Source organism: Aythya ferina (assembly GCF_964211825.1).
Source record: "Aythya ferina genome assembly, chromosome: 8".
Taxonomy (NCBI): Eukaryota; Metazoa; Chordata; class Aves; order Anseriformes; family Anatidae; genus Aythya; species Aythya ferina.
Window position 1 is genome coordinate 28,763,204 of NC_140304.1, and position 27,379 is coordinate 28,790,582.

Here is a 27,379-nt window from a genome sequence, read left to right on the forward strand (position 1 = left end):
CTGGAGTGCCATGGAAAAAAGGTCCATGAGCCCACCACGTGTGCAGGTCAGCAACCTGGTCCCAGCCCCAGGTTTCCATCTCTGCACAGACAGATTCTGCCCGAGGCTGCTCTAATTAGATGGAAGATTGTGTGAGGACCTGAGCAGATTTATTCAGTTATTCTGCATATCTTGACACCAGAGAGGTTTTCTCCAGAGCCTGCACATTAATTTTGACATTAAATTTCCTTTATAGGTTTGTAAGTTTATACTTCTAACAAACTTGGCCAGTGCTTTTTCCACTGATGCCCTTAATGGGCTTCATTTTATGACCAACTGGACAAGCTGGGATTTCTAGCTGTGTTATTTCCAGAATACAGTCTGGAAATTACACCACGAGCTAAAGCATAGCCGTGAACCTCTTATCATCATAATCAGATATATATCACAGCGCTACATAGGAAGGGCTGCCTGTACAACAACTGGGAAAAGGTGTGAGTCATCGTTTCTTACTCCATATACGTAAGTGGAACATCACACCACAGCTCGTAAGATGCGATTACATGTGAAAGGGAAGGTTTGAACGACCAGGGGTTATCACTAAAATTTTGCAACAGAAATGACCTGTGATTCACTTCTAATTTCTGAGGGTTTTGCAGTTTTTTGAGAGCTAACCTAAAGCAACAAGGAGCACTTCCCGTAACATCTAGTGCCATTCGCTGTACAAAGGCACTGACACACCATTTCTGACACATAAAGGGCAAAGGGCTTGCCAAACAATTGTGTGCCAACACCTCACTATTGGCTGAAAATTGACATCCACACGTTACTCTGTATCAGCTCAGCTGCGTCTTGTACTCATTATATTGGCTCAGGAGCTGCTTGTTTGCAGCCATGAATACATACATAACTTTTGTGTGCCATTCAAGCTCTCTTGCTGGAGATCTGCCATCATCTGGGGAGGTCACATGGATCTGATGGCTAGAAGAAAAAACAAGTCTGAGAAAATCAATAGAAACTCTATAGAGCAGCACTTCAGACTCCTTCCAAGTGGTGGGGAGCTGCTGCAAGCCCTACCTTTTAAAGTGTTTGGTGTAATTTCAGAAAGCTCAGCCCATTAAAAACAACTGCTTTGCTAACCAAATCAAAATATCTTTCCTGTCTCCTAAAGACAAAATCCATTCATAGCAGTATTGGGTGCAGCAGAAAACCTACGGCCTCTCTTCTTTGTGCTGTTCCCTTCTGCCTGGAAAAACTTTCATCCTAGTCCTTTTGTGAAGTCTTGTTCTCAATAATGAGCAGCCAAGCCACAGCCAACGTGTGTCGTGGGAACATGACCAGGAAGAGACACTTAGAAGAAAGAAGAATCCAGGACTACACAATATCTTGATAGTTAACTTGATTAGAGCGATTAATACTAACACAAACGAGAACAAAATGCAAAGTTTTGGGAGCTTTTGGGTGAAAGCAAACATTGCAGTTTCCCATGAACTCTTTTGCTCCCTCGCTGGCTTTAGTCATACCCCAAACGTTCACATCGCTTCCTCTTTTCAAGACCTGGATAGTCATGTTGACCAAATATTGGTTTTATAGTTACAGTTAATATTTTTATTCTTCTTACTCAGGACAAACAAAGAGCAATGATGGAAGAAGAAATCTAGCTGAAGTCATGGCTGCCAAGGAGAAATGTTTGTCTAGAGGATAACTCGAGTCAGAGATGCACATCTGAACTACCTTCTGAAATATTACAGTTGCGACTTGCAGGAGGGCAGCTGGGTACTTTGACAATGCTGTCTGGCTTTCAGATCCATGACTTTAGACGTTATCTCTTTAAAAATCCTTTTCCTCAGTATTTAAGAAGAAATTGATTTTCAAGTGCTGATTCCTAGATGGAGTAACAACCTCCATCCATCATGAACTATGAAGCTCATCTTTTATTAATATAATTGCAGCTCTTTTCCAAAGGCCACTGAACTCCACAGCTCTTCACTGACTGCCTAGCCCTGGGTTAGAGTATGTATATATAGAAAATAGTGTCCTGCAAAGGTTTTGAGATTTGGGTTTTGCTGCCACTTTACATATTGAACATGACTGAGGTTTCGGTAATTGTTCCAATGGAGAAAAGCAGAAGAAATTTAGCTCACCCGAACAATCACTCTTGTCTGATGATCTGGGTTTGATTACAGGCCTTTGTAGATGCCTGAAAATCAGTTCATATCCTTTGCTTCAGAGGCAAACCCTATAAAATGCATTTAGTATCCCACTGAGTATTGCTTACATTTAATTCTGTGCTTATTTTTGGTCACAAACTCAGTGGGAAGCTGCGTAAACAAAGCTGCAATAAGCGTACACGCGCGCGCACAAAGAGATTGCCAAGCAAACGGTGCCAATCTGGGTAAGTCTAATGTAAACATTGAGTCTAGACAAAATGATCTAGAGACAGAAGCCAACTCTGATGTCAAAGGAGATCAAATGTTGATAAAATTGCTTGAACCAGGGAGCCAAAGAGGTTTGTGTTAAACTTGGATAGTGGTTGACAGTGATGTTTTTACTCAGCTTGAGTTAATGGAGTTTTTGACCTAATATATTACTTCAGACTCCCTGAATCTGAGTTAACAGGTCTGAAAGCCTTTGCTTTAGTTAGCCCATTGATGCATGGTACAAAGCACCTCTTCCAGCTCTGGGCAAAGCCTCCACCATGCTGCCTGTTACAGGTAGGGTCACCCTGCAAACCCTCATGTGCTACCCATAGCAAGCCAGGTCCTTGCCAGCCTCCTGTGACACAGGATAAGGTAGAAGTGGTACTTAGGGACATGGTTTAGTGGGCAATATTGGTGACAAGTGGACAGTTGTACCAGATGATCTCAAAGGTCTTTTCCAACCTTAATGATTCTATGATGTGGCAAATGCAACCTCAGGGAATCTGGTCACAACAGGGGGGCTTCAACCCCAGCACACAGAGGAACCAGCAACAAGAAGCTGTAAATCTGGCAATACAGATTTAACCAGCAAAGTATTTCATTCTATAGTGATTGACCTCTACAGGTGTACGGTCTCAGGGACAGACCAGCCCACCTGGTCCCGAAATCTCATTTCCGTGTCTGTTGGTTCCTGTGAACATAGGGGTCCATGCATTGCAGCAGCTCTGAGCAAAGGGGTGCCATCCCCTTCTGTTCTGCAAATAGTCCTGAGTGCGTAATGCAGAGCTGGCTGCAGAGAAAGTGGCTCGGAAATGTCTGTGCATTTATTTGCGTTTCCAAGAAGGATTTCAAGGTAAGCAATAGTCGCAGCCCAGCAGCTGGGCAATGCTTACCACATGGAAATATGCTCCAGTAGAACTACAATGATGAAATAAGACACAGGCTTTGTGTGATCTGTGCCACACTACATCACTGTTAAAACAATGGTATTGCTTCTTGAGGTCATGTTAATAGTATACAACATGAAATTTAAGTGTTCTTGAATGATCTGGGCAGGGACAGCAGCTCCTGTCCCTGCCCAGATCATTCAAGAATGCTTAACAATCCCCTCTTTCTGCTTCACTGTTTTTCTTATTAGATTTTGCATGCCTTATCTAAGATCTGTATCACATACTCTGCTGGCCCATTGTGTCAATTGGTCTGTTTGCAAGAGTGCTTGGTCAGATCCTAATTTGTCTTGAGGTTGCCCTGCCAACATCTGCGTGCACTCTGTTCTAGATGGGAAGCACTTAGCCTGATTTCTGGAATAGAGCAACAAAGTTTCCAAAAACCAAAATAACTTTTAGAGCAGAAAGTGAACTAACAAAAAAGTTATTCATGGTAAATGACCGAGAGTGCAGAACAATATGTCAGTTACTAAACAGGTTAGGGTCAGTGGCACGAAGGAAATAAGCACCATGAAAGAGCAAATCTGCTCTGTGGTTCCTGTGGTGGGACAGATCTCCCACAGCTTGTGTCCTCAGCTGCCTCCCTCTGTTCCCAGAGCATGGTCTCGCTCCAGTTGACTTCCAGGACTAGCTGCAAGCCTGTCCCAAAAGGTGATCGTCATCCGCCCCAGTGAGTCAGAGCTTTAACCTGCCAGGTGCTTCTTCTCTATCTCCTTGGCCAACTACGTGTGGATGAACACGTGGGACTAAACCATGGCACTGATGTGCCTGGAGATCTACTCAGAAGAACCAACAGGGATGTCACAGTCCTGGTGGTACCAGTGCAAGGGCCACTGCCAGCTCTGGCCCCTCCAATGCCAGTGATCCTCCAGAGCCCCCTCCCACCTCCTCCACCACTCTAGGGGAGATGCTCTTTCATATTTCCCCCAGCTGGCTCTAAAGGCACAGAAAAACCCTGAAATGAGGGAAGTCATATAATCTGTGTTTTGAATTTTGCTTAAAAGCATATTAACCCTCCCCTTCCCCCCCCCCCCCCCCCCCCCTTTTTTTTTCTCTCTTTCTTTTGGGGGGATTTCCTTTGTTTTACTGAGCAGCTGCATGCTGCAAGGTCCCAGAATTGTAATTTTGGCCTGCAACAGCACCATATACTGTCACAGTGTGTATTACATATCCAATAAAGCCTGACTATTGTGTCCTCTGGGCACACTTTAAAATAATTGCTTGTAAAAGCACATACTCATCTCAGCTGCACTCGTCTGAGGGACCAGAGACAGAAAAGGCTTCCCACTTTCCCAGACTACATATTCTCCTTGTCCTCCTCCATCACACCTACCCTCCATTGCCCCAAAAATCAGCTTTTCCTAGGGAACTGCTCAAAGTCTGAGTCTGCCCCTTCAGCCTTGCCCAAGGCTGCACAAAGGTGGCCCAATGTGTAGAGGAGGAAACACCTTAGGGACGAGGCGGTGGCAGAGGAGATGGAGTGGGAGAGTCACGTCTGTCCTGATGGAGATGGAGGGACCCCTTAGTCCACCTCATCCTCCATGAGGCAGAGGAGAAGCAAGGCCCAACCACAGCAGTGGATGTTGACTTGTCTACAAGGACACCATGCCACCTTGATGGCTGCCATCACTCTCTGCCTTTGGCCATTATAAACCTTATGGTTCCAACATCAAAACTCCAGCATAACACCTAAAGAAAGCAATTCCTCCAACCAACATGGCCTACACCCCCCTGAGACTGTTCCTTTCCTCATTCATCTCTTAAATCCTCTGTGCAAACAAGGAGCCCATAACCCTTTCTTGGCCATTTCACCCTGTCTCAGAGTGACTATTAGAAATTAGTGACGAGTGAACAGCCAGTGCTTTGCAGTTTGGGGTCACTTCACTTTAAATAAGCATCCAGACATTCACAGCTGAGCTAGCCAAAGCTCATTTGTCTCAAAAATTTCTCACGCGATTTCAGGCGCAATTTCTTCTGGCCACAGCTGGGATTATCAAGAGAATATTCCTCTTTGCTTTGTTTTGGGATGTTTGGCTCAAGTGGTAGCCAGAACTGGAAGTTAAGAAAAAAAAGATACGGATTTTGTCAATTTATCTATCTATCTAATCTATACTCTATGTGGGAATATTTATGAGAACCTAAAACCTTCAGAATCCAAATTAAATTTTATTCAAAATGGGGTTGAATTGGATATAACATTTAGGAAAAAATTCAGTTCTTAATTTTTGTCTTGACAGACAAAAACTCATAGGAATCAACATTTCAGTCCATTTTGAAAAGGAAATCATGAAATCTGACTTTTTTTTTTTTTACTTTTTTTTTTTAAATTTATTTTTCTTGTGTGTTTTCAAGGCTATCCACTTACGGAAAGTAACAGCGAAAGTTTATCTGCTGACAGCTCATTGCCAGAATTCCAGGCAGGGGCTTGCAATATTTACACAAGGTGTTTCATTGTGAACTTTCTGTATGCAAGTGTATTAAAACTCAAGAAATACACACAGCAAGTTGCAAGAAAATTAATTCTCTTTCCTTCATTCCTTTACTTGCAAGCAATCTTTGCCAGTCCTCTTTCCATTCCAGAGCACAATAATGCCCATAAAAGACCAGAGAGTGTCTGCTCTATGCAACATTTCTGCTTGTTTATAACAGGAGGGGAAAAATGGATTGAATTTATTACAGCTGGTGGGGGAAATCTGTTTTTGTCCATTTTACCTGATTGTTGCTGAAACCATATGTACAAAATAAGTGAAAAGAAGCATACCTGCAAAGAAATTCGGCTGTTGAGCTTTCTGCAGGGTTTTCCTGAGGTCTGACCTTTGGCAATCATGGTTTTGCCATGCTTTACAGAGATCTAATTGTTCCTAATTTCCTGTCAATAAATGGTACAAGGTGTGGAGTTGCACTTTTAATGTTAAATTTCAATCATTTGTCTGACTTAATAGACATGAATAGCTCTTTCAAATGTAAGTGCTTTCAGTTCATGTAGGATATATTTGTATTGAAAACGTATTTTGAGTGGATAAAGCCATTATTCAGGATGTAGGAAAACATTTCCTACCTATTGCTGTCAAGCTCTGGGGGAGCTGTGGGCTCAGGGCTTGGATCTTCTGATCTCGGGAAATAGACTCTAGAGTAAGGGTATTTTTTTCCTTCAGTGAAAATCACAACAGGTTCCTGCTTGCCATGGGGAGATGTGGCCATGCTCTGTCCCAGGCATGTCCTGTCACATACACATGCATCTAGGTGGCATGCAGGTGTCCTCCCACCACCAGGCTGTTCCTGGGGGCACAAAGCCAATGCTTCTTCTTGGAAACACTGTTGGTCCCTTGGCATCTTTCTCCTCTTCCCCAGGATTTTCAGATTTGGATCTTCAGGTGTTTGCTTTCCCCTGTGTGGGAAGCTCCCCACATCCCTGCCATGCCCATGATGTGTAGTAACTGCAGCGTGGGCATGCCCTGAGTCACAGAGGCAGTAGCAAAAGCCACATCTAGTTCTGGGAAGGGAGTGCCAACTGCCTGACTGCAAGCCTCTATCAGAGCCCATCTGAAAGTCTTCATCTAAAATATACAGCAATATTTCTGCTGGACCTTGATCTGGCTAGGTGTGATGAGAAGAGTAGTGTTTCTACAGGTTGATACTTCAAAGAGGCAATAAAGTCCTAGGGAAAATTGCTTTGGACTTGTGATGATGCAGTTAAATATTTGCAAAACTGTTTTAACAGGATGCAGAGGAACTTAGAGCTATTAGTGATAGGTGATAAATCAGTTCAGATAAAGTAGTTTGTGCGTAGAAGATCAGTACTTGACTTTACTGTAACCATGAGTAACATTTCAGTAAATAACAATTTATTGAAATCTTTAAGTCAACAGTCATTCATCCTGTAAGGTTTCCACAGGTGAACTTGTGGTCTACGTTGATAATCACTGTTTAGGAGCAGATTAAAAAAATATATGACTCACCGTATAATCTACCCAGGCAGTCCTGACCCTGAATCAGAGCAATTATTACAATTACAACGTCCTTGTGTTTGGTATTTTTAATTCATCTTTACACACTCTTATGAAAGTTCCTGGCAGGACACTATATTCTGTTGGTCTTCTATCACATTCTACAGCACTCGATTACACCAAGAAAACCAGTAATTTCTCTATATTTGTAGCTATTCTTTCCTCTGTTGTGTACAATGCTGCTTTTCCAGTACTGAATCCATGAAAAATGGCTGTATTTTTCCTATAAAAAAAAAGATGTGTGTTGTAACTTTTCCTTAGCATAGACTGTGTTTTAATATAATTCAGCTCATAACTAATCCCCTCCTGCACAGATAACATTTTATACTTGAGTTTTGCTCTTTGAGCTTTTCAGCTTTTCAATTCCAGCACTGGATTCATATCAGGTTTCCTCTCTTAAATAGTTCTCCTGTCTGTTTTGTATAACTTCCAGTGGTTTGCAGAGTATCTTTGTTTCAAAATCTGTTGGTCTGCTCTACTGGGACTACATATGTCTCTGTTGTGTTTAACTATCCCCTGCAACCTGTTAATATAGCATAATGGGTTTGCGAAGATAAAAACCTTACCAACAAAATAATACTCCTTTCATTAGAAACGGACCCTGAAAAAAAAAGTAGACACTTGAAATGAAAAATATTTCAGGAGGAGAAATATCTAGGTCACAGCTTTTCTCAATTTTTGTAATTTAATGCAGCCTGGAATAATTGCTGCATGCATTCTTTTGAAATCAAGTCCTATAATGTTCTTATTGCTCAATCTCTATTTTCGAATGTTCTTGGTACTGTACATTGTTCTGTTTTCCAAATAATTACATTGTAAAAAAAATGCTAAAAAAGTAAGTTGAATCAGAGTTTATCCAAATATTGAAAAGAAATGTAGCCATCCACATCGGCCTGTTAGCTGTTGGTTTCTTTGTGGGAAATTAACTCCACCTCTGAAGACCTCACTGCCACAAAGCCTGAAGCTCTGGAGAAAAATACACTGTTGTGGAGCTGCTGGGGGGAGTAAAAGACTTATGGCTCGGGACTCAGGTAATCGTAAGGAAATCTGAGGAAATTAAGTACTGTGTAAATGATGCATAGGCTTTCTGCATTGTGCATGCTCTTCCCTTTGGAGTAAACAGTGGGATCATGCACAATTTCCTATTCAGGATTGTGCCCTTCTTCTTGTGCATATGCTACAGAAGACATTTTGACAGCATTCTAAATTCGTTAAAAACTATCTGATGGAGGCAAAAAGGTTAAAGTCTCTTTCCACACTTTCTAGGAATTACCTGACAGACCCAGGTACCTTACCAAAAAGCACTTCCACTCTGGGCTGTCAGGCTCAGAAAATGGAAGGTGGGCAGTAAGTATCCTCATTTTGGTACAAAAGTATTTTCCTTTCTCTTTAGCTTGGTGTTTCCTTTCTCTTTAGCTTGCTGCAGTGTACCAAACCACTGCGCACCAATCCACATGACACCAGCTCAGCAGAAAGATAAAGTAAGAACTGAAGAAATTTTTCTAATCATCCATTAAGGGAGAAAATGTTGGCAGATTTTCAGATCAGGCATAAATATTTAAAAAGTTGGGCTATTAAACTAAAAGATTGTTTTCCTCTCCGTAGCTGAAAATAAGGCACTTGAAAGAATCCCAACATGCTTCATGAATCCTTTGTGAAAATAGTTGACTTAAGTAAGAAGTGGAGCTCACAAATTACTTTTATGCGTTCTTCAGTATCTTTGCACAAGTGTCCTTTGAAATGAATAGATTTAACCTCTTTTCACTTTTGTTGTGCCTAAGAGAATCACTTTTTAAATAAGAAAAGGAAGAAAGCTTAAACCGCTCTACTGAATAGTTACTTATCTGCCCTCTCAGCCACTGCAATCCGTCACCATCTCTTCTCATAAAGTCAAGAAGTGGGCCATGTACCATGCTGTCTTTCAGGTGGGGTTTTTAACTGGGCCATTTCTGCTGCTGAACAGCCTCATATACTTCCCACCAATGAGTTCAGTGGCATGAGAAAGAAACTCAGGAACATCCATCACAGGTGGATGGGATACTGCCAGATTTCTCGTCTTACCACTGATGACCAAATAATTTCTGTTACGGATGATTTCCACCCATTTCTGTTATGGATGATGGCAGCTTAGCTGGATTTATGCCCAGCTAAGTCGTCATCACATTTTTAACTGAAGAGAGTATTGTTTTGTTTGTTTGTTTGTTTCTTTTCCATCTTTTATTTAATACAGAGATCTGACCTGGCACAGTGACAGAAAACCTAAAGTAGAAAACCTTTCATTGAGGTTTTGCCTATCAAACCAAATAGTTGTCTCTCCAATTACTCTTGGAGAAATAGAGGTTAACCAGCTGAGTTCAGTCATTGCTGACATTCTCCAACAACCTAGCTGTTTTAAGTGGTGCTTTTGCCAAATTTTTAATTACACTGCATAGACAGCACAGATTTTCTATTTCTCCAGTTCAAATTTTTTTTTTTTTTTTTTTTTGAGGACTCATTGCTGTGTCCATATTAAAAAAATCTGCATCACCCTTAAGAGTATTTCTAAGGTATTTAATTCTTAGCTTTTATTCTTTATGGTGATTCCTGCAATTGGATTGCACTTATGGCTTTTTTTGGTTAGTTTAGTGGTATCTTTTTTTTCCTGATTCAGGGTATAAGTCATAATAACCATAAATAGCCATATTTCCATCTAGTTCAGCTGAGGCATACTGGCTAGTGCAGGAGTTCTTTTGCAGCAGATGCAGAGCTATCGTTACGGATAAGAATATCATATCTTTATATCCTTATCTTTTAATAGCTTAGTGTTGAATAACCAGCATTCAGTGTGGGCAAAAGTTCCCATCCCTTTTCATTCGGCATAGCTGTGCACTGCTGCCTGTGTCTGCTTGCTTTAAGCTGTGGTGGTCTCACAGAGCATGCATAATACATACCCCCTCTTGTCCCCAAAAGTCTCTTCATCAGTTGCAAATAACATCAGATGAATCAGTTTTTCTTATCAGTATTCAAATCCCAACCCTTTTTTTATTAGCCATTAGATTTACAGGAGAGTGCAATATGACTTTATTACATGATCAAAGGAACTTTGTTCCAAGTTTCCAATGTGAATATTTGAATTATACAATTTCTTCCCATTATTTTTTTGCTTCTGTAATTGTTCCTGTCAGTAAATGTGTTCGTTACTGGAAAAAGAAACTTAAAAAAGAACATAAGCACAGCTACAGCACATGCAATAAGGCATTAAAATGAGTATTCCTGGGAACTGTTTTTGTAGTATTTTCCCAGCTGCATGTCTTCCAATGGACAACTCTACAGAAAACATAAAGAGAAAAAGGAGCCTAGGTCATTTTCCATGGAAATCCTTGTTCATTTAGCCCAGGGATTGCAAGACTGGACACTGGCAAGAAATAATTCAATATCAGGATCTTCTCTGCCTGGGAATATGATTCATTTGTGTGGTTTATCTGAGAAGTCTTGTCTGACTTTTTAAGTTTCAAAAGAAGCAGCTGGTTAAGAGGAAGATTTGAAGCAATTTTGCTTGAAAATGTGGCCCTTTTCTAACAGCAAAACCAGTCTATCCCTATTCTTTTGGAAATCTGAGATGACTGCTTATTTGAGAGAGCTTAAATGTACGTCTATTCTTGGTGGTAAGCCCTGTATTTTCATTTACATTCCTCTGATGAAAAAGAAACTTGAGACCAGTTGCAAAGAAGGGCTCTTTCCCCTCGTTTGCAGAGGGAAGGCAGCAGGATGAAGAGAGCCCAGACGTTTTATTGGATGGCCACTTCCTATGAGCAGCACTGCGGTATCCCTTCATGTTCCCGAGAAGACAAAGCCCCTTCTCTTCCTCTCACCTTCACCTGACATCCATGTGGCAGCTACAGCAACTGCTCTGATAGCAAATATAATTTCCGCTTTGTTTCATGTTAAACCAAAGATGTTAAAACGGAGAAATCATCAGTATTTGGGCCTCCAAGGAGCAATTAAATAGAGGCTTAAAATTGGATTAGGAAGCCCTAATCCTAACCCAAATTTCCTTGATTTAGACCCATTTACAAGGTTAGGTATTGAAGGAGTGCAGGAGTAGAACAAAGGAGCCTGCTTACAGCAGGGAAAATCACATCTTAAACATCTGAGAGGCTTCATTCCACTTCGGTGTCATAAATTTAAACAAACAATGTTGTTACAGATTCATGCATTAAATCAGCTCAGCGATCGGAGACCGATACATCTTCTGTCACCTGTAGAATCACACAGACAATTTATAGTTGTACGTGGTACTTTACCAAGAAACACAATGACTTACTGAGCTTTATTATATTTCATTCCTACCAAAGCTCAGACTGTGTTCTTTTGCTCATACTTTACGTTATCACCTTGCTCATCCTGGAGAGATGCTGCTGTGTACTCCTGTGGTTTGGAAGAGGTGGCATGCTTTGCTCCAGTGCACAGCCAGGCTCCGGGCAGAAAGCTTTTTCCAGCACCCAACCTCTTCATTGACCTGAAAACAGCATGTTTCACCTGTCTCATGGTGTCAAAGTCGGAGCTAGCCACCGTTAGACTGAATAAAGAGAAAAAGACACCTAAAGGACCTCAACCTTCTTCAATCTTGCTCTGCAGTAGCCATCACACCCTAAATACATCTGTTCCTCTTCATTGATTCATGAGGGGCCCCAGGGTGGCTCTCCACCACATTTAAGTCTTATTTCTGTATGGTTAAAGTGAGGGAAGGTGAATCCACTCACAAAGATCTGCCTCACACATCACATCTGCCCGTTTTACCTGTGTTACCTCTAAATGCTTGCTTTTCTGGCTACTAGTGGGTTAAACGGAAAATGCACACTGCTAAAGCTGCAGGTTAATGCTCTGAGATTTGGCAGGATCTTGCTTTCTTATTGTGTTATTTCGTAGAAATAACTTTGCTGTTTGCTGGAAAAACAAAACAAAACAAAACATCTGTTTTACTCTTCACACCAAGAACTACAACCCTGTGAAAGCTACTGAAGCGGGAGACCGTCAAAATAAGAGAACTGCTATAATGTCCAAAGGGAATTCGCAGCTTTGCTGTACCTGGGAAGAACATGAGTCACGGTGTGCCTGGAAAGCGCAGAGACGGTGGGGAATAGGTCTTGCAAGAGGCAGCAAAGTGATGTCAAAGGGAGCAGATGGATTGCATTGCACTTGGCAGATGGGAAGACGCTCTGTTGTCTCCTGAACTGGAGCTGTGGCGCTGAAACAACAGAATTGTACTCTCCCAGCACACATTCTGCTGATGTGGTCGTCACTCTGCACAGGAAGCATTTTGATCCCTTGTAGCACGTCCAGCCCCAAAGCCTGAGCATCCTGACAGTGCCATCCTTAGCGTGGGTGAGAACCAACAATGACAAGGCTAAGGCGTTTGATAACCTGTGAACCCAAGTGCAAAAGTGTTAGATAAACAGTGGTAATGAGAGGGGAATTAGGGACAATAGATCCTTGAGGGCCAGAAGATCTTTCGATGTTGTTTTTATTTAGAGAGGGTTATTTTTTTGTTGCAGCATTTCTATGGGAGAAGGAGGGGAGGCCGTGCTGAGTGGGATCCTTTGCATTGCAGATACCAGCTGCTCTCTGTGGAGTAGCAAGCCAGGCTGCAGGTGCTTTAGTTGAAACTTGGTTTCATTGACCCAGTGACTTTTGCCATCAACCCTAAGGCAGGAGGGCTCCCATCCACGATGCCCCCAGGAGCACAAAGACACCCCTGAGTGATGTCTCACAATGGTGTTTAACAGAAGGACATAACAGAAAAGTTCTCGTAGTCTCCTTGCTTAGGAGTGAAATGCCATGCCCCCAGAAATCATGCGGGAAGATTACAACCAGATTTTCACATTGCAATGTGTTCTGTTTATGAATGGAGACCAAACTATGCGACCGAAGCACAACCCCTTATTAGAGGGGAAAGGCTGAGATGACGAAGAGCCTTGTGCTGTGCGGATAAGCTGGAGTCACTGTGCTCTGCCTCAGCTAATTGGCACAGGACCCAGCAGCGTGGGTACCCAACCAGTCGTTTCATACATAGAAACTTGTAATTGTGTGAGCATTTCTACTCACTTTTAATTCAGCTGATGAAAACGCACAGATGTGAGGGTAAAAGGTTGTGTGAGATTCAGGATGTCACCAGCTCCTCTTAACTTGCCTCCCTGGGCTATTCAAGTGTTTTTCTAATAATAATAATAGCAATCTTAATTTACTGTGAATTGAAAAGGAGAGTTAAAGCAAAGGAAGGTCGTGCCACCATCCTCCAGGAAGGCCCAAGAAGCTGAGGAATGTCTTTCTCTTCTCAAAACTGGAAAGCCACCCTGGGGGAGGTGGGGACTGTATACCTCTGCTGTCCACCCTGTCCTCTCCATGCCCATTTTCATGGCCCATGGCTAGTGCAGGGGTTATGTACCAGCCACCTCTGTGGGCCATGTCTGGTTAGACACGGGTGCCTGGGGCACCTTGCACCACTGACATCAGCCACGAGCCTCAGCTGCAGCTACCTCTGTCCTCCTGGCCTGGCTGACTCGCATGGAAGTGATTTGTCAGGAGCTCCGCTGAACCCCCTCAAAAATATTCTTGGCCAAAGTGCCAAGCTTGCCCTCAGGAGACTCTCTTTGGGCAGCTGGGCTTGCTCTTCCCACACGCCAGCCCCCCTCGGATACATTGCATGGGCATTTGAGCAACTACCCAACCATAAAACAAGCATAAATGTTTTCTCAGGGAAAGGATAAGGAATGTGTTTGCAATCCGCTCCAAGATTTTCCTAAAATAAAGACTCCATGTCCGTGGACAATAATCATATTAGCACACCAGGAAGTTAGAAAAAAATGAAAAAGAAGTTATTGTGTTGGTCACACACTGCTGGGTTTGTCCCTTTCCGGACACACTTGATTAGACTCTGTTACTGGTTTGTAGACACCCTAAATCTAGCAGGGAAGGACTGAAGCACTGACATATGGTTAAGATAGTAAAACAGCCCAAACCTTTCCAAGCATTAGCTGAATTTCATCCAAAATTCCATTAAAATACATACTGAAATAATGTGGAAAAAGAGGAGGATTTTTTTTTTGCATAGCCATTTATGTATTCTTTGGTGTCTTAGTGTCATCATGATCCTTAGCTCAAATTCCTCAAGTTCACACACCCAGCACAACACTCTGCATTGACTTGGGGCCACAACTGAGATCTGTTCAGGGAACTTTATTCTCATGGACCCTCAAATCTAACACTTCCAAATTAACACCAATTGTGGTTAGTTGCTTCGTATGCACTCTCTTTAGATATCCATTTCTAGCTGCGTGCAACTGCTGGCAGCAAAAATGCGTTAGAAAGATTTAACTCTAACCTCACCCAAACAAAAGATGTTCAAGAGCATTGATACTTTGATGGCGTCCTGGACACTGGTAGGTAAATGAAGACAAGTTGGAGAAAAGTCTCCAGTGCTTTCCCTTCTCAAACCCTGTCTCCTGATCACCAGGGCTGCATCAAAAACCTGCCTCACTTCCCCAGATCCTATTTTAGCACCTTAAAAATGTCAAAAGGATTCATCCTTCCTCCTAAGCACCTTGATGGGAATGATGCAAAGCAGTCCGCTATGGGCTATGACATTGTCAGAGAACATTCAGAGGTAGCTGGGTTGCTGCTTGTGTCAAGGACCTCCAAGAAATCCTTTTTGGGTGAATTGGTAGCAGTTCAGTGTGCATCATTTCTAGATTTCAAGAAGATTAGGAAGATCCATTCCATTTTTTTCCTGTTTTTCTCCAAGATGTACTGCTTGGGCAATAACAGGAATAACTCCAAGAGAGGCAGATGGCATTAGATGATCATGCTGATCCACTGAGGCTTAAGTACTGAACTTCTTTGCAGTCAAGGTGGGCTAGAAACATGCACTGTGATCAGCTGAAAGGCAAGGAGACATTGCTGCATCTGTGTCTGATTTGTGTGTGCCCCAAGAAGGAAATTGCATTTCAAAAGGGTTTTGCATTCAGGTCATGTTATTTTATTCCAAGCTGGTGAGATTCTGCTCCACTACCTAGCCCTGAATGTCAGGTGATTTCAATTTGTTTGACATCTCTAGTTTTGCGCTATTTTATTCATTCTGAAATAGTACATTTGCCCAAGTATCACTTCATATTAAACAAGGACTGGAAATTTACTGGGGTTTTCTCTGAACAGACAATTTGCTAGAATATCATTTTTAAGATGAGAAATTAGTTAGACAGCTTCCAAAGAGCTTTACCTGCAAGCCAATAAGAAAATGGAGTCAGTTTAACATATTTTATTCATTTTTGTTGTTGTTTTTGTTTTCTCTAAACAGATTTTTTCTCTTTTTAATTTGGAGGCAGATTTTTTTTTTTTTTCATGAAAAAGCAATTTCAAGCTTTTTTTCTAAGGGCTAAGAAAATAGCAATCAAAATCTGAAAATGAAACAGAACTATTAACTTATAGTGGCATGATGGCATGAAAGAGATCAGTCAATATGAAATGGACTTTTTTTCTGTTTTTTGCTTGTTTGTTTGTTTGTTTCTGGTTTGGCAGAAAATAATAAAAAATAAAAAATAAACCCACACAGAAATAAAACAATCCTTTGCACAGCTCTAGATAATGTGTTTCAAAAATAGTCCAAAGGGATACATTCACACAGAAACAGATTCTTTCATTTCTCAAGCCATCCAATAGTGAAGGAAAAAAAGAGACCAGAACTTCCTCCAAGTTTCCTTCTGCTGCTCCTCTTAAAACAAGGGAAAACACATTTCTGACCACATTACATGTTTTAGTTGGACACCACTAAATGCAAGGCTTCTGCTGAAATGCAGGACGCCACCCGACCAAAGTTCAAAGTCAGGCAACCAGCCATGATTATTTGTAAAATAAAGTGAATCCAAAAGCTGTCAGAAGAGCACCTGCAATGATAACTTGGAGCATCTTCCTGGCTGTAAACACCCTCCTGTGGTGGTCCCTGCTTCATTTACCCCAAGATATACCCTCCCCTTGTAACTCAGACAGAACTTAGGTGCAGGAGGACTTTGGCTCGGGGTGCTGGTTGTCCTGCCTTTCCTTCCCTCATCTTCCCTGATGTATTTTGGCTTGGGCAGTACCTGAAGTCAACACAGTGATTTTCATGGAGGGCACTGGGATCTACGTGGTCCATACAGAGAGGGAAGGAGGAAGAAGTAAGGATGTGATATTGGAAAGGGACAATGCTTTCCTCTGAAGGGTTGTTATAGCTCCTTCACCTCCCTCTCCCTGGGAAAACCTTGATCATTTTCACCTCTGCTGGCCCTCCCCATCGTGCCAAGCCATGTGCCATGTGCTGTGTGCTGTGTCTGCAAACCTGGCCTCCCTCCTCCATGCACTGCGTCATGCCCCATTGAGAATAAAGCTCTGGGGGCCCTATATCATGGCCATGATATTGCTTAATGTAAGGACCTTTAACTAAATGTTGTGCTTTAATTCTTTAGTTCTTCCTTTCTGGGGTTGTGTTCCAGTTCATCTGGATACAGGAATTCAGTATTTTATATATTCCTTATTCTTTTGACTAGTGGGGACATTTCTGCCAAGTCCATGGTAGATTTTGCATGCTGTGAAATACATAACTGCATTCACACTCTCTGGTTAAAGCAAGTGGCTGTTCGTAGCTTGCCAGATTCCCATATCTACCAACAATCCAACTAGCAGAGCACCTAGGGGTGCAGCAAGAAGCGCAGGAGCAGAGATTTTCTGCTTTCCCCACTCCAGATCCTCATCTGCCCACCACATCTGTGGAGCATGTCTGTGCAGCTGGGTGGGAAAAAAAATATATCATTTTTTTTAATAAAACAGCAGCAAATATTTACACTTCTTTCCGTGCCCAGGAGCTGGTCATCCCTGAACCTTTCCCCCAGGACTGGTTTGGACAACAGAAAGCTCTTTATGCCACCCAAACCTCCCTGAGCCACGGAAACCAGCTTCTAAAGCCAAGAGGATTTGAGAGACTGATGCTGCCTCATCTGCAGCTGCCCTGCCCTACTCCAGCCCAGATGCCAGCTGGTGTGACTAAAACCGGCCGCTGGCATGAGGCCAGCCACACACAGCTCTTGCCCTGGCGCTGGTCCCTAATGAGGTGTGTGAACCATCCCACCCCAAACCTCCTCACAACCAGTCCTACAAAGCCATCCTTGGGCTTGAACTCGCCCACAGTTCAGATGGCGGCTGTTGCTGTAACCAGAGAGGCCTTCAACTTTTTTTTTAATGGCTGAAGCAGCTCGCCAAAATTCAGGGCTTAGCGCTATTTTTTTTGTCCCTCTTTTCTTTCCTCATTTGGCTGGTGGGAGGAAGAATGCCTGGCTGGGGTGAAAGCCAGTGCTGATGTGGGGCGGCTTCCTCCAAGGGCTGCTGTGAAGCCCCATTTCCCCTGCACACCAGGAACCAAAGAGCCGGGAAGGTTCTTCTCACTCAGAGAGCCAAGCGCTCTTCCCAACCCGTGCTTGGCCCCAGAGCTTCCCCTTGGCGTTTGTCAGTTCCTGTGCTTGTTTTGGCCTCATCCTCCACTCCTCGCTGCTGCTCCCAGGCTATGGGCATGCTCCAGGATCTCTTCCCACCACCAGCAGGCACTTAGCATCGTCTTCCTGCTGGGCTGGGGCTCATGGTTCTGCTCACTGTGTCTTGGGAGCGCTCCCTCACCTGCCATGGGCAAAGCCACAATGCAGAGATGTATTGCAAAAACTCATCGAGTGATGGATGAAAGCATGGTTAACTCCTGGGGCTTGCACAGATGTGCTCCAAAAGTCTGTAATTTAATGCACAACACTGTTTTGCAACAGGAAAATTGCTTCAAAGTATATCAGTCTGCATGATAGTTGTGACTATGAGGATGAGCATGGAAGGGTTGTGTATTTACTTGATGATACAGCTAAAACTTCACCAAACTTGGCTAAAACTTCAGCAAAATCATTGGAGGATGAAGTGGAGTAAGGTCATTGTCACAGGCCACTTTTTGCAGCATGTGACTTCAGGGTCTCCTCAGACATGCATGCGTTTCCTTTACAGCTAACAGTAATATCATACCAATCCTTCACGGGCACTGAGAAAAAATGTGTCCACAGCTGGGAGATCTACCCCTCAGCAAGAGATGTCAACAACAAAAAGCACCAATGTGGCATGCCACAGGCTCCCAAGGGCAGCAGGATCTGGCGTGTATCTCCTCCCCGTGCCATCCTCAGGGCAAAGCATCTCATGGCACTGGGGCTGGGGAATTAGGCTTAAGGATCAAACACAACAAATAAAACAGCAGTGAGTTATCAACAGGCAGTGATTTCCACTAGGCAAATCGTACTCTGCAGCACTGATGGCACCAAGCCTTAAATAAGACCTGTTCTGCTGTAGGTGGTGAATCAAGTGGGTTTCATGGGTGTCATGCTACACTCTTTTAAGAGTAATAACAGCTGTAAGGCTTGGGGCTTCCTCTCTGAAAAATACAGATCCAACATGATTCCATGCATATATGGCTGCTTTAATAAGTATACTTATGTACGCTGTAAAAATAGAACATTTTCCTGGCCTTAAGGATGTGGATTTGCCTGCAAACAGTGCTGTAATGAGAAATTTCAGAATCCTTTAATGCAATGGAAAATGAAGAGATTTCAGTAAGTAGTTGATTAATATATATATATATATATATATATATATATATATATCTCACCGGAATTGTCTGCAACACAAAGCTTTGCAACTGTTGTTATTCACATCATCAACAAACACTTTGAAAGAAGTGGTGTGCAGGGGTGTGGGAAAAAGAGCTTTGTGGTTTTCAGTTTCAGCTCTGCCTGTGAATCACTTTGCAGTCTTGGGCAAGTGGCTTAACCTCCTTGGGACTTGGTCTGTTTAGCTCCGCGGTGAGCTGAGCAGCGTTTGGTGGACCTCGTTCAAGGGGGTGCTTGAAAATATCCATGGGATCAGAGGAGATGGTATATAAATGAAATATAGTATTGTACTAGCTGGAGTATCGTGGCTTTTTATCCTTCCAGAAATCCAGATGTGTTACATGAAAAGGGTGCTATTGTTACATACGGATGGGTTTTTCTTCCTCAGGCAAACAATGCAACATCTTCCAGACAGAGACCAGGATCCTGACATCCTCATCAGGCAGACTCCCACTGAAGCCAGCTACAGCTTTGCCTGAGCTAGAATTTGGCTCTTTGTGAATTATCCAACACAATCCATTGACTCTTTAACCCATAAATTGTCAAACTCAATTATTTCCAGCTAAGCAGATGGCTGAAAACAAATAACCTGTAAGATAAGGTACTCTGGCTCTAGTTTTAAGTAAAATTAAAGTTTGCTAAACACAAATGTTACAGTTACATAAATAACAAAAGAAAAAATCACCACCGAAGCCAAAAATCATTTTTCTGAAAAAACATAGAGGATCAATTTCTCCAGTTTAGTATTACCAAACTTGGCAGTAATTCACATTTGAAGTATAATGATGTCATCTGGTTGGCCTTTTCCCATCGCAAACAGTAAATCTTAAAATCTGGAGAGATCTTTTATTTGGTTATTCATATTGTACTGCATCAAGGGGTTACAACACATGTGCCTGGGCTTATTAAAATCATCTGGAAGAGAGGATCTTGTTATTTAAAGGCACAGTGCTCGAGACCAGTCTGTTTTTCCTGGAGACTCTTTTTATTTCTGATGTCAGCTGCACTTCCAGGCAAACACTCACCACCACTTGTGTCACGTTGAGAGGGCCCTTTGTTTGGAGTGGCTCTCTGTAGCATCTGGCAAGAGATGCTCTAACCCATGGACTTGCATCCGTTGTCCAAGGGACTGGCTGTGCTCAGTGCTTTTCTTCTTCAGAGAGGACTTACACCATCGTGGTAACTCTCCTCGTTGGCTTTTGAACGGAAAGTTACTACTGTCTGGTGCTGAAGTCCACACAAAACCTCCCATCTAAGGAAACAGGCATGTTGTTGTGCTCTCACCAGCCAGATCTCTTGCTCCCAGGGCCAGTTTCATCACAGGTTGGCCACGTGTTTACCCTGCTGCAATGAGCAAATAGCAGGCTGGTCTTCTGCAAGTCCCACGGTGCCTTCAGCTGGGCTGCTCCTTCCTTGCTCTCCCAGATTTCCGAAGGCTGCTTTCTCCTGCTCAGTTTTATTTACGTTTCTGAGGTTTGCGTTGTTTGGGGTTTGGTTTGGGCTGCTGGCTGTTTTTCTTGGAAAAAGCCATGGTGCAGCGCAGGATGTCCTCGCTGTGCTGTTTTGTGGAACATTCCCTCACTGGAGATCACTCTGTGTTTCTCCAAGGCGTGGAGCCAGCCCAGCAGTACCAAGCAACCTGTGTTTTTCAGTGGATTCCTTGCTGTAGATCCATGCACCATCTACTAACACTAATTAAAATCTCTACATAGTTTTTCCCCATTTACTTAATATTGCAGTGTGTTTGCACCAGGGCGTTCTGTCCTGGCTCCCCCTTGAGCCCTTCTCTGTTGTCTTCTTCTTCCAACCTGTGTGTATGGAGGTTTTGCTGGTTTATTAATCTCCTCGTGGTATGAGGGAAAGGCCCATTTTGTAACTTGGCCAGATAGGAAAGTTTAGTGCTGAAGTACCCTCGTGAAATTTTGCTGAACTCTTCTCCTGCAGAAGTGCGGTTGAAATTCTTCCAGCCAATTGTGAATGCTCAACAGCCACTTATTAGATAGCACAGCAAGGATTGCCAGGCACATAAAATCATCCCACAGCTGGAATTAGACATGGAAAAAAATAATAAACCAACCCACAGCATTTTTTTTTCTCATATCTGGGGAAGGAAACAGTGTCTAGCACCTGAAATTGTAAGATAAACTCAATTGAGAATAGTCTTTTATTATTTTCCCCAAGTGTTTGGCAAGATCTGGCACTTGGAAAAAAACAGCTATAGCTTAGAAATTAGTTGATGGTTCCCCACATTGCAGCACCATGAAAACAATATTTCAATGTCTAGGACGGATCACTTCAATGGGCAGCTTGGGGCATTGGTCACAAGGCTGTAGGATCTGGCACCAGAAGCCTCCTCTGGTCATTTTCTGCTTTTCCATGCGGCTGTTACTGTACATGGTAATGCTCATTGAGTAGTTCTCTAAATACATTCCTGCCCACAGGAAGGCTTCCACCATCATCCACACTCGTGTGTATTATTGCTATTTATTTATCTATAGAAAAAAGTGAAGGGTTTAATACGCAGATCTCTCTGCTGTCATAAAAAATCTAGATTGTCAATGCATTTCAAGGGCTGACTGTCTTGTTAGGGCAGTGCTGTCACAGTTTTCTACACTTAACATGCCATCTGAAGGGCTGTCCTTGTGCCTCCCCTTTCTGGCTGTGAATTAATTTTCCGTATAATGACTATCAGAGCAGACCTGCTACAGATAACATTAAATTGTGTCCCAAGAGATATAATAGCCTCCTCATGTGTCTTTCTATACCACATTGCAGTCCGCAGCCTCAGCCCTGTTTGCGTGATAGTGCAGGATAATATAATGCAAATGACGATGATGAAAAGTGTTGCCAGGCGCTCAGCTCTGCAGCAGCAGCTGCCGTGGCCTCATATCTTAATTTCTTCATCTGTGTAAGGGATACAGCGCTCGCCTTCCATCTTGCATGGCTGTGGTTGGGCCCCAGCACAACCCGTTAATGTTTGTAGACGCATCGTGATTGCCAGGGAGCACAGGAGGAACGTGTACAAGAACTGCTCACAGATTCCCCAGAAGGCTGCTCCTCAGTGGGAAGTGGGGCCTGAAACTCACAGTGACTTTTTTTTACAAAAATGCCTCCTTTCTGTAGGGGGAAAAAAAAAAAGATATTTCCTGAAATCACTAGAAGTTTTCATCTGACAATGAAATATTTACTAGCCACAGTTGAAAGCTTTACAATTTAATTTAATTTAATTTAATTTATTTTAATTTAATTATTTTTTATTATTATTATTCATATATTTATTCATTTATAATGAAAATGTAACAGTCCTAAAAAGAAAACGCTTTTTGACTGGTCCTGACCAGGATTGCTTTGCTCTGTGTCCTGCCTGATGACTGTTCCATTGACTTTTTCTAAGCCTAGAAAAAGTGGTTTGATTAATACTATTGTAAAGACCTAAGTTAAGTGACGGTGAATATTTTGGAGTTCCTGTACCTGCTTAGTCAAACAGAACGTGCTTCCAATTAGTGTTGGCCTGCTCTGCTTCAAAATAAATGTGTAACTCATTATCAGTTGGTATCACAGGTTTTGAACTGAATGCATCCCAAAGGAAATGTACAACAAATATTTCATATCAGTTGCATAAATCATGAGAAAATGTGCATTATTTTTTTTCCCTCTCCTTCTTGGGATGCCGTATCCCTTAAAACAGGTCTGTGTGTCTGAATGCAGAGCTGGGTCACCTCGCTGCTAGCCTGAGCCTTGCTTGAGGTAGGTGTCACCCAGAACCCAAACCAGCACCACTGCCAACTGCCCTGACCCATACCGGTGAAAATTGCACTTCAGAATTGCTGGAAATGGAGACATCACACACATCTCTTCCCATGGACTTTCCCACTGCTCCCCTACTACTGTCAGTGAGTGACATGGATGTTTTTTCCCTGAATCTCTCTTGTTACAGTGTAAGTCACTGCCTTCAGAGAATAAACTTTGATAATAAGAGAATAAAACTCAGTCCTAAGGTCCTTTCTCTGTTCACCTCCAGGTTTTTCTCTCCGTTTTGCTTAGGAATCTGAGGTAAAATTTTCCTTCTTTCCTTGGAAAATAAAAATTGTACATGGATATTTTTAAATGCAGGAAATGCATAAATACTCAGCACCAGTAAAATAAATGTGAGTAATACGTGACCAAGTGCAAACGAGGAGTTCAGCAAGGATGTCTTTTGAGCTGCTGAAGGGAAAAAAAAAAAAAGGCAAACTCCAAAGGGACAACTTCTCTGATGGCATGACATGACATCGTGCCACTGGGCTATAACGCGTCTGCATCAGGACACGCAGAAGGAACCGCTCCCGACAGTGATGGGCTCTGGGAGGCCGCAGGGCTGGAAGGCACTGGATCCTCTTTGGGACTCAGTAGCAGAGGATGTGAGGGATATAGGAATAGGAAGGGAAAGAGGAAGTATAGGTATAGGAAAGGAAAGAGAGGCTTTTTTTTTAAAAAAAAAAAAAAGTGCTGTTTTCACGCATTTTATGAGATTGCACAGGAACTGGTCAGAGGGATGCTACACAGACACTTTGTCCAAACTGGAGTGTGTTAAATGCTTGGATGACATTCAAGTATGCATATTCACCCTGTCTCTCATTGGCTTCTAGTAGCAGTCCAAATCCCCAAGGATCCCTATTACTAATTTATCTTTGATTCATAGATAGACATGGGCTATTTTGATTAAGGGAGGAGAGCTATTGTGACTTTCCTTCCTTTCTTGCTCCACCCAAGATAAAGCAGACAGGATATTTTACAGCATTGTGCCTACAGTCACTATGTCGTCTAGCAAAAGGTGCTGGGCCTCAGAGACCTGTCTCCCTTCTGCACTGGGCTCTTCAGTTCTTAGAGAAAACTGGAAAAGCTTGGTGTGTCATGACTTCCTCCTTGCTCCTAAGTTGCTCAATACAAAAGTTTGTTTCAGATCTTGTTATGGAGCTGTCTGATGAAGACACACGCTTGGTCTATACTATCCTTAAGCATAATGCAAAGGAGTAAGTCCCCATTCACTTGAACATTATGCTGGATTTTTTGGATGTTTGCTATTGCTGTCTTATTGCCAGAGGTACAAACTATTCATAAATACTCTTCGTTACTCAGAGGATAGACATTTTTCATCTTCATAGTTCCTACTTCTACTTTATTTCCTTTTTCTTTTTTTTTTTTTTTTTTTTTTTCCTTCTGTCATTTCTGCAGGGTCGGCCAGCAGCAGCCAGCACTGCCTCGAGTCCTGCTATTTTGCAGCAAGAGGTTCTGCCCAAACCATTGATTCTGGGGCCGCAGCACAGACAGCCTCCACAACAGCCTTCAGACCCAACTCAGTCAAAATACAGCCTTATCCCCTCAAAGATTCTGTCCCAGAAACTCTGTGCTAGTGTTGTTATGGGATCGTTGTGACCCACACCTTTGGTAACGCAGCTTTCAGTCACTCTCAGTCTGGCTTATCTCTGTTGTGTCTCTGCACAGAGCTTTGAGCCGGCTTTGCAAAACATCCTGGGAGCTGTGCTGTGCACTTGCTGCCCATCACACCCCTGCACCCTGCCTGCTGCAGCCAGGTAGGACGGAGAAGGGATTTCCACCAACAAGGGCTCCTGCTGGGAAAAGCCACAATGCACTCAAGGAATCTGGTTTTTATACATTTTCCTTTCACAAGAGCTGTGCTTCTGTCCTCATGGGTAGGGACTTTACCAACAGGCAGAGGAGGAAGGTCTCTGTAGACCTGAGTTACCCTTTTACAGTACTGGCTGTAGGAAATGGTTCATATATTTTTTGTATTGGTCACAGCATCACCCCTGCGCAGCTCCAGGCACGCATTGCACTGCACAATGGCTGGGTGCATGCCTGCATCCTGATAACCATGTCCTTATTTATCCTTTCAGTCACTTTTCATTCCCACCTACACCAAAATTTTGACCCTCTTCTGAGAAAAACAGTTCAGGAGACGTGCATGGCCAGAGGGCTGCCAGGACGGTCAGCCCAGGCGTGGATTGGGGACACGACAGAAGTGACTTGTTTCGTGGCTTTTCCCCTAAAGTCCTGATATCAGAGGGATGCAGAGCTGGTACCATGTTTACCCAGGCAGCTTGAGTAAATTCGCTGCAGACCAATGCAAACCACTCCGCCAAAATGGGTTAGTGGCCCATAAAAGGGGCACCTGCTCTGTTAGCCTTTGAACAACAACAACAACAAAAACAATCTTAAAATATGAATAAGCCATATTGTTTTAATGAGACATGGAAACCAGTTATCACTGCCAAAGCACAGCTCCTTCTCTCCGTGTCCTGTTCTGATTATAGGAACGGTAATTTGCCAGCTCCCAACTTCCTGTTATTAAGCTGATTGTTCAATTTTCAGAAAGATTTGGGATCAGAGGCTAAAAGCCAGCACAGATAACCCCCTACTTCTTCTGCTCCTTCTCCTCTTTCTTCTCCTTGTCCTCTTCTCCTCCTTCTCCCCTTCTCCCAGAGCAAACCTGGGCAGCAAGGGACACCTTCATGGCCACAAGCACTGGGGAAAACCTCCTAAAAAGGGCAAGGAAGTGATATCCACATTCAAGGGAACCATGGAAAACATGAGCCCCCTGGCACTGAAGGCAACACGAAGAATGGATCAGCTCCCGAATTTCCCAGCACACTTGCCAGCATAGCCCAGGCCTTGTTTTTTCCTTAGAGAGCTGAATGGGCTCTGAATGAAGCAGACTTTCAGAGGTGAAAGATGTGTTTTCTTTGCAAAAATAACCTACCTAGCATAATAAGATTACCGCATGTTATGACATTTATTGAAGGAGAAAGTATTTACAGGGGAAGAAAAGGACTTTGCATGCCAGGGCAGAGAGCAAAGTTCCTGTTGCAGAGAAATGCTGGATTTCTTCTAGGGATGCTGTTTGTTCTTTAGCACAAGAAAGATGCTAAGCCCCTGAAGCTCAGCGCTGTACTCTCTATATGAATGATGCAGCTACATATATCCCCAGTGATGATATCAGTGGTTTCTGGAGCATCCTCAGATGCAAAGTGTGTTGCATGTCACTCACTGCTCACCAGATATTAAAGGGACCCTCCCCTGGTCTGCATACACCATTCCCTACAGCCATCAGCACTGGTAAGAGCAGTTAATCAAAGTCACATTTTACCATGAGGGAACACTTAATAATTTTCTGTAGTTCACATGACAGACTTCCCTATTCTTGGACAGCATTAGAATAAAACAGGTTCTAACTTTGCCTATTTTGGGGATTTTTTTTTAAGGCCTGTCGCCATTCTGTCTAAGCGTTGCAGGAGATGTTTTCAAAGACACACATAGCTGTTCAGCTTCCAAATCCCATCAGCTTTCCAAGGGAGATGACCATGAAATTGCCCTTTGTATAGTGCAAACCATTCCTGCCTATACTGCACTATTAGGTTACACGTACCGGCTTCTCCTGCCGACCTCAAACCCCTGTGGAGCTGGAGTTCCCAGCTGCTGGCAGGACTGGCACGCGGATAACAGATAGCATCACCACCTCCTTTGCACCCTGCATATTTCACTGTTTCACTTGGGTGACACACGTTTGTGAGTATTAAATGTCTGTATTTCTGCAGCTATATATTTATATATTTGTGGAGCGTATAACATTATAGTGGATAATATTATTATACTGGAAATTTGTGGCAGGCAGGATCTATATTTTAAACTTTCTCTTTGGTAACTGATAGCAAAGTTAAACTTTTATAATATATTTCATTATGTTATCTGCATAAGAAATCTGATTGAACTCTCTTTTGGCTCCTCTTATATTCATTTTCCTATCACAATATATATTCTCTCTCTTAATTCCCAGAAAAATACAGATGCATTGTACAAATGAAATCTGATTATTTTTCACCAAATGCAGAAATTCCCAGTTGTTGATTTGTTTCTGCATGCGGGGCACGCTCAGATACAGGCAGAGAGTTCTCAGTACACACAGTTCCTTTCACAGCTATAAAACGTCACTGTTTACAGAGGTATATTTTCCCAGATCTCTGCTGTATTAATTACTGCTGTGACCCAGAATGTTTATTCTGAAAAGCAACCACCACCAAGTCTCCCTTCGGGGATGTGATATTAAAGAGTGCAATGGAGAAGGCCAGAGCTCAATCACATGGAGGCTCCGCACCCTCTTTATGCTCTTATTTACCCTAAAGTCATATCCTAGATACCGGCCTGCACTTTCAGCGTGTAATTTCAGTCCATTGATCACAGAAACCATGAGTCAGCTCTAACCAACGTGGCAAAGCTGTTTGTTTGCTCCCTCAAACAGATGTTTGAGCGGTCTCTCCGGCCTCCAATAAAAT

The 27,379-nt window shown here is 42.8% G+C and overlaps 1 long non-coding RNA gene across 1 annotated transcript in view; it reads left to right on the forward strand.

The window, feature by feature from the left end:
* LOC311440944 overlaps nt 1–22,901 on the forward strand; it is a 226,292-nt gene extending 203,391 nt beyond the window's left edge. Inside the window, exon 4 of the long non-coding RNA XR_014695658.1 lies at nt 22,738–22,901. This is a non-coding gene — a long non-coding RNA (uncharacterized lncRNA). The remainder of the gene's footprint in view (nt 1–22,737) is intronic.
* Nucleotides 22,902–27,379: the final 4,478 nt, after the last annotated feature.